The 24034-nt window shown below is 36.1% G+C and overlaps 2 protein-coding genes across 2 annotated transcripts in view; one reads left to right on the top strand and one right to left on the bottom strand.

Moving 5' to 3' along the window:
• LOC134676344 (suppressor of lurcher protein 1) overlaps nt 1-14563 on the bottom strand; it is a 265018-nt gene extending 250455 nt beyond the window's left edge. Inside the window, exon 1 of the mRNA XM_063534706.1 lies at nt 14315-14563. The gene's annotated coding sequence lies outside the window, so the exon portion shown is untranslated. The remainder of the gene's footprint in view (nt 1-14314) is intronic.
• The window catches only part of LOC134676421 (vacuolar protein sorting-associated protein 4), a 517731-nt gene that overhangs the window by 417078 nt on the left and 76619 nt on the right, over nt 1-24034 (top strand). The gene's annotated exons all lie outside the window — the stretch shown is intronic.

The raw sequence follows: 24034 nt of genomic DNA, 5'->3' as shown, positions 1-24034 counted from the left end.
TTGGCTCCATACCTTCAACGCAATCAAAACAAATATTTTCCTGTAGATATTTAAACGAATAAATAATCGGTACAAAACTTCAATACAGGTTGTATTTATGCATTTTTAAGTTTGATATCGAAGCTATCCATTATTTCTGATGATTACCTCCCTATTAACATTATAATTATTATACATAATAAAATAACTCTGTCAATCTATTACCTATTGTTCCCTGCCCTGGTTCAAATCCCGTTAAGAGAATTTATTTGTATGTTCACATCACAAATATTTCTTCACGAGTTCCTTATGGATGTTTTCTAAATATCTAAATATTTATCTATAGTCTCTGCGGAAAGAGAAGAGTCGTGAAATGCATTGGTTCCCATACATTCCACGACTGTTCTCTTTCTACGTACATAGACTTTTTGTCGAGATTCGAGCCTTCTGTGGGGCTGGTCGATTTGTATAAGATGATCGCAGAGTACCTATTTATTTATTGATAATAGTCTACTAGTTTGAGTGACTTAGCTGTTGTTTATAAAACATCGATACGTAAAGTGTCCGCGGGTAATTGGCAGGTAACCGACGAGCCTTCTGGAAACTTCCCGAAGCGTGTTGGCTTGGAATTCACGCGAGCGCTCAATACCTAACTATGCGGCAAAATACACCATACCGTAGCCACTTTGTTTAACAAGTTTTTGGTATTTAAATTTCTCCACTAACCCAATAATTCACTGATTCTATGTATTAGATGTGTAAAGTAAAATAGAAAACAAATTCGAGCTTCGAGTCTGACAGATATTTATAGATGGCGCCATACAATATCCGATAACACTAAGATAAGATAAGATAAGATAAAAGATAAAAAATAGTTTATTCAAGTAGGCATATTACAATGCGCTTATGAACGTCAAATAAACCTTTACCGGCTCCAACCGTACACCTCTGCCCCGAGAAGATTTAAATCCCCCCTCGATTGGAGGAGGGTATCCCAATATGGGACCGGCAACAAACTCGGCGGGACACATCTTTTCAAAACATTATTACATCTATTAACTCACATTATAGACGGGTCTAACGCGAATTATATTCAATTACCTTTATTTACCGACGTTTCGACACAGGTTTCACTGGTCGTGGTCGCGGCTGACTGATTGTCCCAGCAAAATGTCAAAACAGAGATTTGTGCATCTACCCGACGAAAAGTGTATGGAAAAGTTTGGGGTAGACATCACATTTTCAAACCACCCACCACACATAATGTTAATTATTGTCAATAGTCCGACACGCAACACTCACAATATCCACGCACCCGTCCGAAGATAGATCCTTTGGCTTTAGCTTCTGTATCACTGGTTCCCAAGTTGGCGATAAGTTGAAACCATCCTCCCTATTAAAATTCCTGGGGTGTTTCTTGATTTCAATTGCTCCTCGCACAACTCGAGGATAATAATGGCGTTCAGTGGAGACAACTTTTGGTCTATGCAACTCAATCCAGTGATTTGTGCCAGATGTAAGAAGATGTTCGGCGATTGCGGATTTGTGTAATTGGCGATTTTTAACTGCCGCTATGTGCTCTTTCACCCTCTCTTGCACGCTCCGTTTAGTTTGTCCAATGTACACACTTCCGCAGCTACAGTCTATTTTGTATACGCCCGGATTTTGGTACGGAATGACATCTTTTGGACTGCGCAACAGATCTGCTACTTTGAATAACGGCTTGTATACAGTCTTGATGGAGAATTTCTTAAGTACTGCTCCAATTTTGTCCGTTATTCCTTTCACATATGGTAGAAACGCTGGTTGTCTGTTGACCTCTGGATGTCTCTCCGTTCTCTTCGGCTTGCGTTTCATCCTCCCACGGTATCCATTCCTTCAAGTCATGACTTATGTGACCCTGAGCACCTGGACGGTGAACTGGCCCATGTCCAAGCTGTACTGGAGAGGAATGGATACCGTGGGAGGATGAAACGCAAGCCGAAGAGAACGGAGAGACATCCAGAGGTCAACAGACAACCAGCGTTTCTACCATATGTGAAAGGAATAACGGACAAAATTGGAGCAGTACTTAAGAAATTCTCCATCAAGACTGTATACAAGCCGTTATTCAAAGTAGCAGATCTGTTGCGCAGTCCAAAAGATGTCATTCCGTACCAAAATCCGGGCGTATACAAAATAGACTGTAGCTGCGGAAGTGTGTACATTGGACAAACTAAACGGAGCGTGCAAGAGAGGGTGAAAGAGCACATAGCGGCAGTTAAAAATCGCCAATTACACAAATCCGCAATCGCCGAACATCTTCTTACATCTGGCACAAATCACTGGATTGAGTTGCATAGACCAAAAGTTGTCTCCACTGAACGCCATTATTATCCTCGAGTTGTGCGAGAAGCAATTGAAATCAAGAAACACCCCAGGAATTTTAATAGGGAGGATGGTTTCAACTTATCGCCAACTTGGGAACCAGTGATACAGAAGCTAAAGCCAAAGGATCTATCTTCGGACGGGTGCGTGGATATTGTGAGTGTTGCGTGTCGGACTATTGACAATAATTAACATTATGTGTGGTGGGTGGTTTGAAAATGTGATGTCTACCCCAAACTTTTCCATACACTTTTCGTCGGGTAGATGCACAAATCTCTGTTTTGACATTTTGCTGGGACAATCAGTCAGCCGCGACCACGACCAGTGAAACCTGTGTCGAAACGTCGGTAAATAAAGGTAATTGAATATAATTCGCGTTAGACCCGTCTATAATGTGAGTTAATATGTATTCAAAACGCGAAAGTTTAAAATATTATATTATTACATCTTATAATTAACATGCATTACGAGTAATTAATACAATTTAAATTACTATAGAATTCATGCAATTATACTCAGTGAGTACATAACTTTATAGAATTTGATATAAAAAATAAACATATATGCACATGAAATCACAAATACGTAGCTCTTTCAGAAAACAAATCAAATCTTACAAAAGGAAAAGAAAATAAAATCAATAAAAGAAATGAGAATACATATTATATGAATCTAACTGATTGTTATGAGATGCTTTCATACAATTTGATGTGCTTTCTTACCTGAGCTGAGTCACCTTTAACTCTACACATAATACAATGTTTGCACTAATATCTAATTAGATAGTATCCCTCACTGTTTTGACTATAAATCCATTGTTGTACTTATCTGATTCATCTGTTGATGTATGAATGGTAGGGATTTCTATCAAGATTGTACGGAATTAACGTATTAGTTTTCTTGGGTACACTACATAATTCCGAAATATTTTATGCCGAATTTTAGAATATCGAATTTTATTATTCCGATTTTTAAATGCTCGACCCATCATAATTCCGAATGTCGTAATTACCGAACGATGAAAATCACGAAGTTTTATATTTCCGAAAGGCAAAACCGCCGATTTTTTAAAATTCCGAACCACATAATTCCGAATATTACAATTCCGATAGTGAAAAATACCGAATTTAACATTAACGATTGTTGAAATCACGAATTCCGAATTGTCATTATTCCGAAATTTAGAATTCCGATTTGACGTGATTCCGATTTTTTTAATTCCGAATTTGTTCATAATAAATAATGGTACCTACGTCGTTAAAGTAAGCAGAAATGCCTGTTAAAATTTCCTATTTTACATAATATTATAAGAGTTACTCACAAGCACAATTTTTCAACATAATTATGTATTATGTATGTTTCTACATAATTGTGTATGTAGTTCGTTCTGTTTCTAAAAACACTTCTTTTCTGTGGGGGGTTACAGTTCTAACCTAACCTAACCCGCTTTTCTAGTAGCGGTTAGTTTCTGTAAAGGTCGCAGTTCTAACATAACCCAACCCATTTTTCTAATAGCAGTTGGTTTCTGTAAAGGTCGCAGTTCTAACCTAACCTAACCCACTTTTCTAGTAGCAGTTGGTTTCTGTGAAGGTCGCAGTTCTAACCTAACCCACTTTTCTAGTAGCATTTCGTTTCTGTAAGGGTCGCAGTTCAAACCTAACCTAACCTACTTTTCTAGTAGCATTTTTTTTCTGCAAGGGTCGCAGTTCAAACCTAACCTAACCCATTTTTCTAGTAGCATTTCGTTTCTGTAAGGGTCGCAGTTCAAACCTAACCTAACCTACTTTTCTAGTAGCATTTTTTTTCTGCAAGGGTCGCAGTTCAAACCTAACCTAACCCATTTTTCTAGTAGCAGCTGGTTTCTGTAAAGGTCACAGTTCTAACCTAACCTAACCCACTTTTCAAGTACCAGTTAGTTTCTGTGAAGGTCGCACTTCTAACCTAACCTAACCCACTTTTCTAGCAACAGTTGGTTTCTGTAAAGGTCGCAGTTCTAACCTAACCTAACCCACTTTTCTAGTAGCATTTCGTTTCTGTAAGGATCGCAGTTCAAACCTAACCTAACCTACTTTTCTAGTAGCATTTTTTCTGCAAGGGTCGCAGTTCAAACCTAACCTAACCCATTTTTCTAGTAGCAGCTGGTTTCTGTAAAGGTCACAGTTCTAACCTAACTTAACCCACTTTTCTAGCAACAGTTGGTTTCTGTAAAGGTCGCAGTTCTAACCTAACCTAACCCATTTATCTAGTAGCAGTTGGCTTCCGTGAAGGTCGCAGTTCTAACCTAACCTAACCCACTTTTCTAGTAGCAGTTGGTTTCTGTGAAGGTCACAGTTCTAACCTAACATAACCCACTTTTCTAGTAGCATTTGGCTTCTGTAAAGGTCGCATTTCTAACGTAACCCACTTTTCTAGCAACGGTTGGTTCCTGTAAAGGTCGCAGTTCTAACCTAACCTAACCCACTTTTCCAGTAGCAGTTGGTTTCTGTAAAGGTCGCAGTTCTAAACTTATAGTAGCATTTGGTTTCTGTAAAGGTCGCAGTTCTAACCTAACCGATTTTTCTAGAAGCAGTTGGTTTCTGTGAAGGTCGCAGTTCTAACCTAACCTAACCCACTTTTCTAGCAACAGTTGGTTTCTGTAAAGGTTGCAGTTCTAACCTAACCTAACCCACTTTTCCAGTAGCAGTTGGTTTCTATAAAGGTCGCAGTTCTAACCTAACCTAACCCACTTTTCCAGTAGCAGTTGGTTTCTGTAAAGGTCGCAGTTCTAAACTTACCCATTTTTCTAGTAGTAGTTGGTTTCTGTAAATGTCGCAGTACTAACCTAACCGAACCCACTTTTCCAGTAGCAATTGGTTTCTGTAAAGGTCGCAGTTCTAACCTAACCTAACCCACTTTTCTGGCAACAATTCGTTTTCTTGGGGGTTGCAGTTCTAACCTAACCTAACCCACTTTACAGACAACAACAACAGTTTGTTTTCGTGAGGTCGCAGTTCTAACCTAACCTAACCCACTTTTCTGGCAACAGTTTGTTTTCGTGAGATCGCAGTTCTAACCTAACCTAAGCCACTTTTCTGGCAACAGTTTGATTTCGTCGGGTTGCAGTTCTAACCTAACCTGAGCCACTTTTCTGGCAACAGTTGCTCCGCAACTGCTCCGGCGCTACGGGCATAGCAGCCTCTTCGCCTTTGCGTAGCAAAGCGCAGGCACTAATGCTCGCCTCAGCCACTTCGGCTGCTCTGCGCTTTGCTACGGCTGGCGTGCTTCCCCTCCGCGCCTCTGGCTTTTTACATACACTCTAGGGGTAGGACAGACAAGACGACGTGGATAGTGGGTGGTCCGATTCGGATTTTGGTTAGTGAAACTTAAAAAAGCGCGTTTAAATCTTATTTTGATAATCACGAATTTCATTATTCCGAATTCACAAAAGATCGAATTTCTGAATACCGAATTATTTTATTCCGATCGGTCAATGATTTTTCGGAATAGACAAATTCGGGAAAAATATTTTCGGATTTTTTCTAAATCGGAATTTTAAGCTTTCGTCCATATGAGAATCGGATTTTAAGTTTTCGGAAATAACACAGTCGTGATTTTGTTCTTTCGTGGTTTTCAAAGTCGTAATTTCGATATTTCGGTCATGTAAAAAATCGGGATTATGAAAATCGAGGTTATGAAAGTCGGAAAAACGTATTTCGGAATATTTGGGTGTTCCCAGTTTTCTTAGTTGGTAAAGAAATTTCGCCGACAAACAACAATTTCCAAAGATAGATCTTTACTTTTCTCTAGGCACTGTCAGTACTAAAATGGTGTTGATAATTAATTATATAGGATATTCTGGTAATTTAACAATATGATATAATTATATAAGTATTAATTTAAAAAGAGACCAATTTCTCGGGTTCCATTTTTTAGGTTGGCATTAATGGACAACTGTAAAGTGCCTGGTTCCATAATCAATAATACATAGCAAACCGTTTGGACATTATATACTATTTAATGTTTTTCGGACTGAATTTTCATAGTTACTATTATTTTTCCCTGTTGGCAACATTATAACAATAAATAATTTCCAAAAGCTACCAAGCACCACTAGGTACTTCGCTATTCATAAACACAGTTGTACAATTGTGAACAGTAACCAAAGCAAACGCTTCAAATTAAAACTAAACAAAACAGAAACTCAAGCCTGCATCGCAAACGTGGTTAATTACCACGAAATTGCTGTTATCCAACCTCTAGTCTTCTCAGTTGAACGCAGAGCTAAGCCGTCTCGAACAAGACTAATCAATAATAATCAACATAACAGTTAAGACATGAGTTTATAATTTAATCTAGTGCATACCTCGATGTGTTTAAGTTACTAGAGTCATGCGTAGGTACTTACTGCTTGTGAATGTGTCATCACATTATCTAATCTAAGTATACTAAGTCTAGTTGAATCAGGTTGTTTATGCTTGGCTGGTTAAAACTACATACTTATGTAATTGCATGAATGAAACACAAATATGTTTTTAACCAGCAATGATACTTATACTTAGTTTGCAAACAAGTAATGAAATAATATTTAGTGAAATTTTATTCTATTTTGATATAAAGACCAATACAAACGCATTAAGCTCATAAAATAAGAATTGATTAATTTAGAAAGCAACCAACGCCAATATATAAGTCACTCAAGTACTCACCTAATAAAATTTAGTATTGAACAGTTCTAACCTCTTATTTATCAAATAGTTATTTTTAGGTAGGTACTGTTTATGGTCTAAAATTGAGAAGTATGTTAAAATAGCATGAAACGCACAAAAAATAAGTACGTGAAAATTAGGTGTTTGAAGATATTATTTATTCAATAAAAGACCCGGGGGCCGATTTTTGAATTTCGAGCGTTCGATTTCGTCACTCGAAAATCGGTAGAAAACAGCGAAATGCTAATTTTTGAAATACGAGCGATAGAAATTGGGAATCGAGTGGTACTGGTATGGACCACTCGTTTTTAATTCTATTAGTAGAATTTGAATGCCGGGTACTGGAGATATTATTGAACGAAATTCAAAAATCGGCCCCTAGGAATCAAATATGTCGTGCGAAAAACGACAGCGAACGTGCTAGTTATGAGTTAGCAGGTATTTATCCGTTATAACTATTGACGTCTTGACGGTCTCTAGTTAAGCTTATCACGTGCGAACTGTGTCTGGGTCCTTGATATGTTATACTCACTGTGACGTGATTACTGTTGACTTATATAAGTACCTCTATATTTCATTTGTATATATTACTCTTACGAATAACAATCGTTAAATATTACCTATAAACAAGATTATATACGGTAAAACAACGGTTACAATCATTTTAAGTATAATGTATGGGAAAATAGAAACTCTCAGCAGTAGCTACATAGTTTCTAAGTTTTGCCGTCACACTAGATTTGTGATAAAAATGGTAACGCTCGCCACTTTCTAAATGAAAACTGGATGTGGCTGTACTTTCCAGTATAGCTCAAGTAATAGCATGATTGATGGCTTATTACATTAAGTAGATCTCTTTCATATATAGATAATATTGATATGTACAAAATGACTTAACAGGTGATAAATCGGCATGGCAAAACTAGTTTAAATCATAACTTATAAGTAAATATATAAAAATGGATGTAGGATAGCGTCTATTTTAAAAAAATGGATTAAAATCAAATTCAATATAAGTATTAAATTTTTAATCGGATAGAATTTTCGGAAAAAAGTGAGATTGAGCAATAAGTTCATGAATTATAACAATTTCATTATTAGGTAAGTATTATTAAAGTTTTAATCAAATATGTACATATATACACAATACATGCTTGTCTATGCCTATCCAAACAGATATAATTATTGTTGAACCTGTTTTGATCGCGGCATTATTGAGACCAATTAATATTATGACTAAACGCGACTAGGATTGCGATTATTCTCGATAATAAATGTAGGTAATGAGATTTTAAGAAAAGGACTAATACCTTAACGATTTACGCAGCGCCAACGCCAAATCAATGAATTAATCAACCTGATAGGGAGACCGTCAGACAACTAACTAGCAGAGAGTAAAACGGAGATTGTTTTAATAGTGGGTGTTCCGTGGTAGGCCTAACCGCACGAGCGGTGGCGGGTGGTTCCACACTCGAGTACTTCGGTAATTGACCAATAAAGGGTTATTTGATGGTAGACATTTATTTTAACATCATCATTTTATTATCGTTGTGTATAAGTCGTGTAAATGGCAGATATATGCTGATCGAAAAACGGCTAAGCTATATAACTTCAAAATAACATTATGATTCTCAAAACAGTCATTTTATCATAAATGTGTTATTGCGTCGCACGTACAGTCAACAACAGAGCTATGAATACAGGCAAAGTGTCAAAAATATGTCTTCTTTTTCTTACTCGGATACTCTTGTCAGAGCAGTCGTGGTCATTGAGGTCGTTGTACGGCCTTTTTTGTTGTTTATTGCCTATACACCTATACAGTACTTTATTGCCTGTACATTAAGGTCGTGTGTACATATTTTTGGCACTTTGCCTGTATTCATAGCTCTGTTGTTGACTGTACTACGTACTGTTGAAATATTGCATCTAGAGATAAAAGTAGCTCAAGCCACGAAGTTTATGTGGTTTTAAATGTACAGCAGCTATCAATCACAGAAATTAATATTTAAAATAACTTAATAATCTAACGCGTCAAGATAAGTGAGGTAATAAATTATACTCATAAACAGAGAAATATAGCTATACAATGTATGTTTAAAGTACCTATACAAATATAATTTGAGTACAAGAGTCAAATAGTGCCATATATATACAGGCCTATTCGGATTTCGAGATAATCACAAGATCTTGAGACGATATAGAGATCAACTAGATCTACATTAGATATCGACTAGATGTGACTTAGATATCTAAGTCATAACTTGTCGAAATCGTTTAAGAGGACCTCCAGAATCGCGGAAACGTCAAATTTGACATATCTATCTTACAAATATCTTTAAATTATCCATATCGTAACTTGTTGAAGTCTAGAAGAAATCTAATTTATTTTCCGAATCGAGCCGATAGTATATGCTATAATGCCTATAATAGTATTGCTAAACTAATAATAACAGTTCCATTAGGTTGGAAAGGTAAAACGTATCGAAACACCATTTTGACAGCGATAGGTCTCGATGGGCGCGGCGTGGTGATTTCTCAACGGACTACAAGTTAATAACTTTGCGTTCAAATTAGTTTCCAAATTAATCTATAACGTACAGCCCTTAATTATTTGACGTTGTACAGTTGTGCGTATAATTTCTGCGAAATTCGATTAATTATCAAGATAAACAATATAATAAAGCTAGAATTAAACTAAGACTGTATTAAAACCCTATTAAGTAATAGCTGGTAATAGCAACTTTCTTAAACAAAAATCAATCTTCATAAATTTTAAAAAGCTTAATTAAAAAAGACTCGAAAAATACTCAAGGAATTTCTTTCACGCGATCAGTCGGTCGCAGTTAATTCGCCCTTAATTAAGGCAATAATGGGAACCCAATTTTTCTTAAGTTTTTCAACATAGTTAAGACGATTGGTACTTGTTACATTAGGTAATACAATTTGTTACTTAAACATTTAACATCTGGATATGTAGAAAATATGGTACCATCTGGCAAAAAGCATGATTATTGGCGTGCATGTAGCCTAACCAAGGACGAAGAAATGGAAGTGGGAACGAATAGTAGATTTAGGTCACATTTAGGTATATAATAATGCTGAGTACCTATATTCCGGTTTTTTTTAACTGCCGTTTGGGCGAACTAGTTTTCACCAAATTTCACTTCCTAAAAAACTTATAGCAGTAGGTATGTAGTTTCATTTCCCAAATGCATCTTTAGCAAATTCACATTTCATATTTTATTCAATTGTCAAAAAATACTCAAAATCGCATCGCGTAATTAAGGGACGCCCCCTAATACTTAAAAAATAAAATTAATCCACCCAAGTACGTAAGAAATGTAGATAGATCAGTGGCATTATATACTACTTGAATTTATACAATAAAATAAGGCATTGATTAATTTCACAGTTTTCATACATTCAAAAACATCCATCAAAAGAAACCCTAACACTTACTGCCATTATTTTAGACAAATCCTGTGAGAATAGACAACAAGCAGATAATTAAAATCGAACCCGTACAGGATTTTTCGCCTTTTCGGGTGCAAAGTATGTATTACCTTGAGCTTAAATCCACCGTATAAATGTTGAATAAATGCGTTAAATGGTTTTCGTACATTCCAAATAAACAAGTTTTATTCCGAGCAAATTTTCGTCCAGTAAGCCCTAAAAATAACAGTATTTTCGCTGAGGAAATAGTGTGTTTATTATATACCTACTAAGAACTTGAACTATTTACGTAAGGTTGATGAAGTTTTAAGAGGAAATACCAACTGAGCCCCTTATCACATTTGAGAATTTTAGGTAAATATCTCCGTCGCGCTGTCGGGGACGGCTCCTAAAATTAGTGCGATAAGGGCAACTGCAGCTTAAGCGAAAAATCCTGCGTAAAAAATCTCTGAAATAAAGGTTTCGTTCTCGACATTTTCCTTTTCCAAATTTTTAGAATCGTAAAGAAATTTTGGGATAGTAAAGTGCCCATGGTAATTTTATATAATAAAAAAAACAGGGGAACTTCAGTCATCAGTGAGTTTAACTTTTGCAAAAGGAATTTGCAAAACAGTTTCGAAATTTTACCCTATTTCACTACACATAATACCTACTATTCTTGAATATTTTAGTAATGCATTAAAAATAAACGTTTATTCGCTCTCCTGTAAAATTTGTTACTCGAAATTCGTTTTCATCATCCGCTCTCAGTCAGCTGTATTCGAACTTCAAGATATTCACAAAAGACGACACGTACTAGATCCATTCTAGATACGTTATAGTTTAGATATCAATTAGTTCTCATTTGCAGCGCAATTCGGGCACCCAATGTCACTTTTACGTTAGATAGAGTAAGATATCTATTAGATGTGAATTGGATCTCTAAGTCATATCCTGTGGAAATCGTTCAAGAGTATCTCTAGAATTGCACAAATGTCAAATTTGACAGGTTAGATTTTAAACATATCGTTATCATATCTTGGTGATGTCTAAAAGATATCTAATAGATATCTATTTGAAAATCCGAATCGAGCCCAGTATCTTTAAAATGTTGGATTCCATTACTAAATTAATATTGAGATTGTTGTTTAACTAGATATTTTGTTTTCTCGTTGAATATTAATTATCAAACAGGTAATTAAATCGCTAAAATAAATTACGTTATTAAGCGTAGTTAAAGACCTGTAGGTACCTAATTAATCTTAAAGTCAATGATTGTGTTATGTATGAAAACTAAGTACCTAAATTGTATTGTATTGTATTTATAATATCCTTTTAAATATCGTGAACAACTTGCCAAGCAATACGCAAATATTGATAATATCTTTCGATAAGAAAACAACAAAACAGTTTACACAAGCCTATCTATACAGACGTACTTATATCTGTTAGATTGGGAATGTTTGCAAGTAACTCTGAACAGGTAAATCGTCTTTGATCCCACTCGCATTATATTGGGTATAGGATCAATTGGTTAGGAAATTATTAAAGAGACAACCTTAAGATCTTTGATATGTGGAAAGCTATTAGCCGATTAGACCCCACTCATATCATATAGTATGAACCTTTTGAATGAAATCTACGAAGGATAAATAGGTAGTATTTCGCATGATATAACGCTTTGTTACCCGTTCTCGCCTGTGGGCGCTATTGATCGAGTTATTTATCATTCACCCGTTTTTCTATGTATGCTATAGTATAGGCAAAGAGAATAGATAGTATAGAGGGCTATTGCCAAAGTAAATTTTGTAGTCATTGTACATTTACTGCCATCTATCGACACACCATTAAAACTTAAAATAAAATTGTAAATGTATAAATTAATCAAAATATGTTTAGGAATAAATTATTTTTAATTTTTATTGTTCCATACTGACCCATGTTCTTTCACTGATATGTGTTAAAATTGTTAAATATCAAACGGTGTCGTCAACGCCATCTAGCCGAGAATAGGAAAAAGGTGTGTGCGCCATCTATTCGAGAATGACTTTTTCTTGATTTCCGAGGCACGTTTTTTTCTTAGACTTTATTTTTCTTATACGGAGTTATATGTATATGTCGTAGTCAGATCGTATAATCCGCCGTATTACATTACGGCTAGCCGTTTTCAAAAACAGGGGCGTTTTGAAATGCGGCGGTTCGACGATTAGCCGGATTGTCACTGCGATACGTTCTTCAATAAGGCGGCCCACGTTTAGCCGCATCGTACATTGTAGAGTGACCAGTTCTTTCGGTCGCCTACGTAACCGGAGTTTGACAATGTTTGCAATTTAATTTATTTCTACCATGGTCCCACCGCACTACATGTGTTTCTTTTCCAAAACATTTCCTTCACAACTTAAATAAACGGAGCCCCGCAAGCGGGGCTCCTATTTCTGGGCGGTTTGCCCTTCGGGCATCTGAAGTTACCTAACGAACCTAACCTAATTACCTACCTACGCTTTTTTCCCCAAAGTGTAATGTTTTCACGGACGTCTCACTTAATCAATAGGTAGGTAGGTTAGGTTCGTTAGGTAGCTTCAGATGCCCGAAGGGCAAACCGCTCAGAAATAGGAGCCCCGCGAAGCGGGGCTCCGTCTAGTTAAGTTGCGAAGGAAATTTTTTTTTAAAAATAACAGTCCGACAAACTCCAGATTTGATGGACACCCCAGCGTTAGTCAGGCAGCGCCACGAGTGTTAAAAATGGGAACTAAAAACTATCAAAGCGGCGGCTAATGACTCGCTGTATTACATTACGGCTAGCCGTGTTGAAGAACGTATGGCGCCGAATACATTCCGGCGGATTCTCATTCAGCCGCATTCAATACGGCTAATCGTTAAACCGCCGCATTTCAAAACGCCCCTGTTTTTGAAAACGGCTAGCCGTAATGTAATACGGCGGATTATACGATCCTCCTGCGACATATATATATCTCTGGTATAGGTAACGTTATATTAAGTCATAAACTTTTAAGTCAAAATAACCGTGAATACTCAATTTGATGTTAAATAAAAAGTTTGTAACGGCTTCCACAGAACTGATAGTTTCTGGTGAAATCGGGACATGAAAGAATCTAGGGAAAAGTAATAAATCAAACTAACATAAAAGCACGTAATGATAGGTATCAGAAACCCAAATAGGTATTCGGGTTCTGCTATTACAACGTAATTTAAAGGAATCAAATGTGTGTAAACTGTTTTATTAGCATAAATAAAACATAGCTTTTGTAAGCCGTTTCAAATGACAACGGAATAAAACTTACATCAAAGACAAAAAAAAAGAAAAAAAGAAGAAAGAGAAAAAAGAGGAGTTTAGCTCTTTTTTCTCTTTCTTCTTTTTTTCTTTTTCTTTGTCCTACATGTACACTCAAAAACCATGTAGCAATCCTAATAAGGTTTGGTACATGGTACATGGTTTCTGAGTGGCCCATCCTAAGAACTATCAGTGTTACCTATACATATGTAAACTCGTGCATAAAATTCAGGCTGCAAGCCTACAAATGTTTACCAAGTCCATGCTGCTTTCGAACACAACCGCTCTTTCTCGTTTTGCATAGCAATTGGTAGCACGAACGAAATTGCATTTTGCCTGCAAAGAAATACTAAAACCATTTTGCAATTGGTATTCAAAAGATTCCCGATATTACCAGCGAACGAGGGATTTCCGAGGAAGTATTAAAATAAGAGCGTTAAGAGACCCGTACCGCATTTTTTTTGCATACAGTTTTGCGATAAGCAATATAGTAATTCTAAAGTTTATTGAATTGAATACGAATAGATTCTAAATATAGTTGACATTACTCAGTACTCACCTCCGTGCTATGCCGTAGCAAATAAAGTAGGTTACCGTTATGCACTATTCAGTCACTGTTTTTCCTTAATGTCACTAAATAATTTTGTATTTAAACACATGCTAGAAGACAATCTAGAATATCAGATAACGTATTTTATTCAAGTAAGTAGGCTAGTTACTTTATTGTAGAAGTCGAGTTACACAAAGTTACGCACGACCGTAGCGCTGTAACACCATGCTACGGCGTAGACGACTGCGCGCTCGTAGAGACCGCGACGGACTGAATGAGCTACGACCGGCCATTAGTAGGCTTTTTGAGCACTTAAGATTTTTATTTTGCAGGAAGATAATGTGACACACATTGACCTAATCCCAAAGATGATAAGCTTGCAATGAGTCGCTTAACTTCAAACTCGGGTAAATCCATTTGTCAGGTAATGCGATTTTGGTATTAACAAAAATAGGGATATTTGCTGAGAGGGTCGAATGGATTTACCCGAGTTTTAAGTTAAGCGCCACCAATACTTACTTACGTCGCAATATTATCATATAATATCCTGTATTTATCATATCTATAAGAAAAATATAAATGACTCAGGAACAAAGCATACATTGATTACCATATGCTTAAAGCCCAGAAAAATCATCGGTGAAGGTAAACTCACTAACAACTCCGCTAAACTTTCGTCGAGTGTCATAAACACTTTTAAATGTAACTTTATTCCTGTAACATCATTTTCGTTATTTGGACGTGTTAAAAGCGGGGTTTATGCGAAGCTGGCCGGCAAATTTGCATGAAACTGGCGTTTGACGTGCAGGCCAGTAATCGCGGTCATGCTACTAACAATTAGGTTGCCGTGTAATCATGGTCTAGACCAGCGGTCGGCAACCTTTTATAGCAGCCAAGGGCCACACTGTAGTTAACGGAGGTGACGCGGGCCGTACTTTGTTAATATTTATGACTTTATGAGACATTGTCGTTTGTCACTATTACATAAAACATAGCCAAGGCGGCTCTCGGGCCGCAAGTGACAGGTTCACTAGCCGCATGCGGCCCGCGGGCCGCAGGTTGCCGACCGCTGATCTAGACGAATAATAAGGCAAGGTGAACGCCCAGGACCTAAATTTTGTAACATTAATTGCTATACCTAACCTAAATAACTGATCGAATCAGAAACACGGAACTACGCTCCACATCTAGAGTTGTAGATGTAGGCGTCAAAACCGCTAAGCTTAAGTGGGACTGGGCTGAACATGTTTACCGCAAGCACCCAGAAAGGTGGGCCAAAATGGTTACTGGGACCATCGGAACACAATAGATGGTGCAGGCCGGGGTTCAGGCAGACCGAAAAGGAGATGGCGGGACTACTTGGGCGCATTCTACCCCAAATGGTGGGAGAATGCCGGTCGAGTGGAGAAAACGAGAAGAGGTCTTTGCCTAGCAGTGGGACACCAAAGTAGGCAAATAAAAAAATGCAATATTTATTTATTTTGATAAATATCGATGTATCGTACCTACGAATTTACTTTTTGCTAGAAAATAATAATATCAATATACCTAATTTTTGAACGCGTTTCAAAAGCCTCTCACTGTTTGAACAGTATAGATCGAGGTCATAAGGTATCGTCTAGTAGTTACTAATTGTTTGACACTATATAAAGGGGCCCACTGATTAACAGTCCGCCGGACGGTATCGGCCTGTCATCATCATCATCATCTCAGCCATAAGACGTCCACTGCTGAACATAAGCCTCCCCCTTATGGGGGGTGAATGCCATAATCGCCACGCTTGGCAGGCAGGTGGGCGATCGCAGTCGAGTACACCGAATTTGAGGGACGCTGCTGCCCGTCCACCGGTGGCCTTGTCGGCCTGTCAGTTGTTCGGAACTGTCAAAATTTTGTTTGTTCTAACACTTCTAACTGACAGGCCGATACCGTCCGGCGGACTGTTTATCAGTGGACCCCTTAAAGGATTTTTTTTTTGTTCCTACAATAGTTGTAGTAATATAACTTTTTTAAGCTAAAATAAAGATTGATTTTTATTGAAGGCCGGTAAGCGAAATAATTTGTACTAGTTTAATTGAGACGGGTATAGAGAGTATTGTGTCATTTGTGTCAAACAATAAACAAAATTGCGGACAATCTCTATAATTTTACCGTATTTAGTGAAATAAGTGTATTTCACTTAATTTTTTGTTCTTCGCAAATGTGATTAATGAAAAAAATTTTTTTTATTTGATTGCCCGTCCGCCCGTCCACTCTCCGCCGCCAAGTCGCGTTCTGTTTTATGATGGGGCGATGGGGCCGTGTCGTACAGCTGCGTTCGTGACCCACAAATGGTCTCACCGGAAGATCAGCGCTGACTTTTGGGTTAGCATTTTATGCTGAGGCGGGACCATTTCGTGGTAAACTATTTATTTATTTTATGTTTAACTTTCTTTGTTGTTATTTACTTGTGTATGTTATAGTTTATCACGAATAAATGAGATGATTTGATTTGATTTGAAAAACATTAAACTTGTAAACTCGAGTCACAAAAATCCTCTGTGCTCTGCGCATCGCGTTTCTATCGACTCTCATTAACAATTGTACCCGTAGGTATGGGCATGGGAGTACCTCCCTAATTGCACAATGTACCTTGTTATAACTAGTTAGTTTTAGTTCCGGTGTAGTCCCCGGCTTAGGGAGATGTTCCACCTGTCCAATGTCAGTGCGTCTCACTCATTAAGGCAAAATGTGAGACTACATATTGGACAAAAACAATTGGATAGGAGGAATAACACCCTTATGTACGAGTACTTACTGGAATGACCGGTGAGATTTCATTGATTTATAAAGTTCAGACGTTGTTCTGAGACTAAGTGCTAATGTTAAATATGTAGATAAACAAAAAATATGTATTTTATACAAAATAGCGTAGTAACAGTAACAAATGATAGTACAATAAGGAAAATGTTAATAACGTTCATTAATATCAATTGAGGGCAAACCCAATTAAATCATTGAGGGTGAAATATTTTCATTCGTTATGAGGATCGTGACCTTCCTCGTTTATTTAAATTTTAGTGCCAATAGGGTGTAATAAATAAGTGTACTTAGTACTCAGGTACCTACATATAAAAATAGTGTGTTGCATAAAAATAGGTTCAGTAACTTATATTTAAGATCTTAGAATAAATGCGTGAAATTTATCATCATCACTTTTATTTATTATAAAGCATAATATTAACGAAAACTATAATACCAATAAATAACCACATATATAATAATGAAATCGGTAACATTAAAGATAAAAAATTAAAATAGAAATGCGTATTATGGTTCTCATTTCAGACCACGTTTGAGGTTAATAACAGCTCCTGATGTCGCCTATTTTGGGTCCTCTCGATTATGTCACGTAATTCTATCATATTACACCCCATTTCTCCATGCTATAAGAACGTACATTTCAGATAGATATGTAATAAAATAATCAGAGCGTCGCACACTGGGGACACCAGTATCATGTCATAAAATCGATCACACGGACTGCATTACTCGTGCTATAAATCGAAAGCTATAAAAGTGGCAAGTGACTTTGAATACTAAGAATCTCACACACACACACACGATCAAGTCGCCTTTCAAACGAAAAAAATACACCATGATGTATAAAATACTCCTGTGCCTCTACCATCAGTTGGCAGAGTATTTTTCACTTACTTTCAGTGAATAAACGTGCCGTGTGTCACGTTTCACGTTTCGTTGCGGTCTTATGTACCTAACTTCACTCCACTCCAAACGATGCTGTCCCTTTCTAAGTATACTAAAAAACAGAGCAAGAGTTATCGGAGTTTTATACAGCGCCTCTAGGATTCACCTAAAGAACTAAATAACAAAATTGACACATTTTCTCACGTCTACGTAATTTACTATCTATGCATCTCGCTCTCGCATATTAGTGCAAGTGAGATGCACAGAAAGTAATGTTACATATACTGATGGTAGCCGTGAATATGGAGGGTAGAGGTAAGGAGAATCCTTTATGACTTTATGAGAAAACTCCTTTATGGGAGAATATTTGCAAAAACTGGGCACGCTGTCAGCTATTATAATTTTTCTAAATCTCTCCAGAGTAGCGAGTAGTTTTTCATTGTATCAATACCGTACTAATAATCATGGGGAATGGAAGATACTCGTATTTACAAGTGGAAAAACGTTTTCTCTTTTTGTATGGACGATTACGTAGTATACTTCCCTCTTAAGGTTTTTGACGGAGACTTTTTCATTATTAATTACATGGAGATTGTATTCCTTACCTCTACCATCCACTAAGAGCATTTAGAAGGGAGATGTCATCGCTGTCATTTTCTTTACAAAACAGTCTGCCGATTTTTGCGGGGGAGGGGACGTCAAATGTATTGCTATTTCTACATGATTTGTACATGATTGTCCATACAAAAGTTTGCACAATTGTGCAAGTTTTTCGGCAGAGGGGTAAGTAACAATGTCAGGAAAAAAATAAAGAGTATACCTACGAGACTACTACGACTATGATATTTGATTTATTCGGTTGTCAATATAAAACAAATGTAGGTGTTCTTTCTTCTCGTATGAGACGCCATTACTATGTAGTCTTGCTTGAGATTAATAAACATTACCAATATGGTGTTAAAACAAGCTTTTCTTTCCTGCTTGGAACCCTAATCCTAAATCCTAACAGTAAGCACTCAATGGCCACTCCAGTTATTAAATGCTCTAAGACCAGTTTTGTCACTTTGTTACTGACTCAACCTTCATTCTACAATTTTTTAAAGATTTGACGTTGCCATAGTTACGAAAATAATAAACATCAATGTTAGTAAACAATGTATACATTAAAATATAATTGTATTCAAGACAAAAATTGCAAAATATGATAATTACGTAAACATCATTAATAATCGAGTTAAAATTATGACATTGCGTGTTAAAAAATAGGAAGCAAAGTATACGGCGCGATTATACAGGCTACTTTTGGCTACATATTTATTACCTATGATGAAAATAGTACACACATGAGAAGAAATCTTAAAATATTAAAATAGGTATGTATTATAATGGTCCGCTTCAGTCCGCATCATGACAGCGGCCGTCTCCTACTGCTAAGTAACATTATCTAATAGAGTGTCCGGAAAGAGAAAAGTCGTGAAATTTAGGGGAGCCCATACATTATACCTACGACTCTTCTCTTTCCGCACAGACCCTACGTATGACCTTAATAGCGATCTTAATTTTATAGTAATTCATAATAATTCATAATTCATAATTTATTGCATAATAATCATGTGGTACAAGACAGATATTACATTAGGGTAAGTTCACACATGAACCCTGTTAGGGCACAGCAAATGTTTCTTAAAACTAAACTATAACTAGGACGTACAGTGCAGGCACATGTGTACATAATTAAAATTAAAATATTTAAACGCATTTTGATGCTTATGTTCAACATAAGATTAAAAGCTAATATTTATTATTTTATACTATTTTATATTACCTATATGATCTCGAGTATATTTCAGTGCCAAGCGCCCCATTTCCAATACAAAATGAACCCACGCAGCGGGTTTTTGGCAATAAATGTGATTAAATCTTATTTAAATTTTCAGATTCAGAACCACCAGCAAAAGTTTTTGAAGAAAGTTTTATATTTCCTGTTACCAAGTTGACATGAAAAACGATTACCTAGGTACCAAACACAATAATTTGACCAACGGAAAATAAAATAATACTTACTTAGTAAAGAAAAATAAATAAACCCACAGAACATTTGTATGTTTTATTTTATTTAAGATAATAATGCTTAATAAAATACGTAGCAATTCTTGTGTAAATATTATAATAGGTCTTGCGGTATGTCTTATTCTTACTATGTGTTATGTGCACCCAGCAACAAAAACAGCAACATGTCTATGTACCGCTCCTTGTATTGAGCCTTAATTCTTAATACATATGTAACTTCTACATGCATACATGATGCAATCCGGGTTTTCATGGAAATGTTGTTTTCAATCAGCTTCTTGCCTAAAACCAAAAACTGCTCGTAAGCAATGTGATTTTCGCAAATGTAGCAGTAGAAATAGGAAAATATGATGTCAAGTATAACTCATTACCTTTGTACTAAATCAGCCTTTTATCGAACTATTAATTGATTTATCCCTTAAAGTTTTGCTTGAAGTTCACATACTGTTATAAATTTATACATATTACGTTGAAAATTGCATTAATATTCGTGAAAAATCAGCGTATTTGTTGTGTTTACAAGTTGACAGAAATGTCACGTTGGAAACGCACGTATTTTTCGATAACATCTGTCACGTTTACTCGCGTAAAGTATTTACGCAGAATAATTCTGGCTCAGTTTTCATTATATAATTAGAAAGAGAGCGTTTTAGGTCTGAAGTTAGGCAAGTATGGAAAACTCGCGTAAAAATTTTTAGTTCTTTACGTGACCGGTAGAGGCACTGTACAATTACTCCATACATTTTCCTTAACTTTCTCACTATCTTCACTTCTCACTGTCATTCACGGAACTCATAGTAGAGCTACTGTGTGCTAAGGTTAAAAAAACTTGTAAGAATTTTTTACGTTGGTAAGAGTTTATTATGATATTTAATTTTTAGTGTGATTTTAGATATTTTTAGGGTTCCGTACCTCAACATGAAACAACGGAACCCTTATAGGATCACTCGTGCGTCTGTCTGTCTGTCTGACCACCCCCCCCCCCCTTATCTCCAAAACTACTGGGTCTAAAATTTCGAAAGAAATACACAAAATAGTTCTTTACCTATAGATGACGGGTAAACCTATTACAAATGTGCAGTCAAGCGTGAGTCTGACTTATGTACGGAAGCCTTGGAATGCGAATCCGACTCGCACTTGACCGGTTTTTTAAATAAGAGCTCAGGACATGAGTCCTAGTAGGTACCAATGTATAGCGGCGGTAAGTCAGCATCACTGACGTAGCTAGTTCGGTAAATATGCACCTATTTATCGGTATGCGTTATGATGTGCAACCTACTAAGCGGATAGAATTTCTGGAATGCCTTTCCTATTTCTGATATACCTATATAAGTAACTTTACAGTGAATAACGGCCCGATTCTAACTTTAAGATACGTCAATTAATAGATCTGGAAACGATATGGATTAGATATGTCAGTGTCAAATGTGACGTTTCTTCAAACAAATACGGCACTTTTGACACTGACATATCTAATCCATATCGTTTGCAGATCTATTAATTGACGTATCTTAAAGTTCGAATCCGGCAGTATGGTAATTTTACAGTAACATTATAGAACGTAGTGATTAAGTATATGATATGCTCTTTCATGACTTTCATGTATTCTTTTTCGTAGTTTTGGTACATTGTCATGTGTTTATTTGTGACATTTTGTTTTGTTTTTTTGTTGCAACCTGCTTTCATAGACAAAGATAGTATACCTAAAGAAGGGCTAAAGGTTCCATTAGAAAAAAAATGTTTTGTAATTTAAGAATATACACTGTTCTGTGCATACGCGGTATCTTCAAGCTATTCATTGTTTGTATCTACTAAGGATATATTTAATAACATCCGTCGGATTAAACGTTGCACATAGGTCGGAAATCACGATTTAGGCCGCCAAAAATATTTTATTGCATTTTTGCGCTTTATATACGATTTCGAACTAAGAAAACATATTTTTAGATAATTACAATAATTATTTATATTTATGGCCCTTTTATCCAAAAAAATTTTGATTTTGCTCTTCCTCGCTTGATTATTTTATATATTAATGATATATATTATAGTAAATAAATGTGTATTTTTTTCCCATTGAATATATAAATAATAAAATACACATATATTTATAAATATATATTATATTTAGGTATAAGAGTAACATACGTATTACAGAAACTAATACAAATATACAAAGGTTGTTATCTAATATTATTACGACTGAAACATTTACTCAAAAAGATTAACATAAATAAATAAAACACACGTCACATTTAATCATCATCATATCTTAAAGAAAAATCCTCCTCATCGCTTGGGTAGCATTGATCATTCTCCGCTCTCACCTTATGTGGCTCAGCAGAAATCAATAGCTGCATAGTTTCTGGCAGAAATAATTTAACTCGAGGTTTCGTTATCTTTCTCGTACTGCTGATAGGCGGATCGGAGGTCAGAAGCAACATATGGTAAATGTCCAGATTGAAGTATTCTCTAGAAAACTTTCGGGCATAGTTTAAACGATATGACCGTTTGTTTCGGGCTTCTGTAGCTTCCTCCGAAAATCGTCCAAAGGGAACTAAGTATTATTGCTATTCATTTCTGCCATGGATCAGTATTTTTTGCATTGTCGGTGTCATCGGATGCCACTCAAACAAATTTATATAAAGCTTTGACGTTTCCAGAGCGTATGAGCGGAGCGGCGGAGTTTCCTTCCAACCAAGATTCATTAGATATCAGAAAATTTTCCACAACGCGTCGTGGTCTAATCCATCTCTTTCTAAATTCTGATTTAGAATGTGAAAATTTATGCTTCATGTTATTTTTTTCCTTATCTCCGTCACCTGAGTGCATAAGGAGATAATTTTCCAAAAAATCCAATTTTTCAGTTATTGACTGAAAATTTTGTTCATTTAACTTATAAGACAGGTATTTCTGAGTCACAACATTTAAACCAGAGGCATTTGCTAAACCTAGAATAACAGAAAAGACATTTTAACGCTAATGAAAAAAAAACGTAATAATTTGCTATTTCCGAAAAAAATTTTTGAAATTCGATATTTTACAAAGTGCCCAAAAGTGCCCTCCAATTTTTTCATAAAATGTAAATATATAGTTGATTTATAGAATGACATAAAAAATATCACTGGGACGGGCCCGGAAGTATACTATTTTCACAATTGAATATGAAAAAATAATAAAATTTTCATCAAGAGGAGGGTCATGTTTGGTGGGTTATTTATTTATCATAAAATCAATATTTCTAATTTGAAATAATTGAAAATAATAGAAACTTATCTGAATTTTCGATATCCATCACTTTCACTGACTAATAAACTCCACAAAAATAAATCTTGGCTTAGAAATGTTTGCTTCGGATAAGAGTGCTAAGAACCGCGTGCGCAACGTATGTGATGACTGAGTTTTGAGAACCTGGTAGATTACCTACGTAACTTATAAGGGTGGTGGTGGGGTGGGATTAATTCCGTGATAGTGTGGTGTATTTCGAAAAGTAATTAGTTTTGCGATAAGCCGACTTTTACAAAGTTGACTTTTGGCGGCCTAAATCGTGATTTCCAACCTATGTGCGTTGTATATTATAGCTAAAATATATCCCAACAGATCTGGTATAATATTCTTAGGATTAAATTCCAATTGAAGCTCGCATTAACCGGCAACCGGTTTTAAGTTCAACTAACACCACTAATATCGTTCATATATTAATTTATTACGTTATTTGCTTAGGTACATTTATCGAAGAGATATCAAAAGGCTGGCCCCAATTTCACATCGGTGACAGGTGCGACGAATTGTAAAATCAATATTGCTGACGTCACAGGCATCCATGGGCTACGATTACCACTTACCATCGGGCGGACCGTATTCCTGTTTGCCACCCTCATTGTATTATTTAAAAAAACTTTATTATATCGAAAAAAAACAGATATTTCTCCTGCGAAGTTTCTGACAATTGTCAAAGATTTAGAAGAATTGTAG

Source organism: Cydia fagiglandana, chromosome 2, assembly GCF_963556715.1.
Source record: "Cydia fagiglandana chromosome 2, ilCydFagi1.1, whole genome shotgun sequence".
Taxonomy (NCBI): Eukaryota; Metazoa; Arthropoda; class Insecta; order Lepidoptera; family Tortricidae; genus Cydia; species Cydia fagiglandana.
The sequence above is the reverse complement of the archived record's forward strand: the minus strand, read 5'-3'. Positions and strand labels throughout refer to the sequence as shown.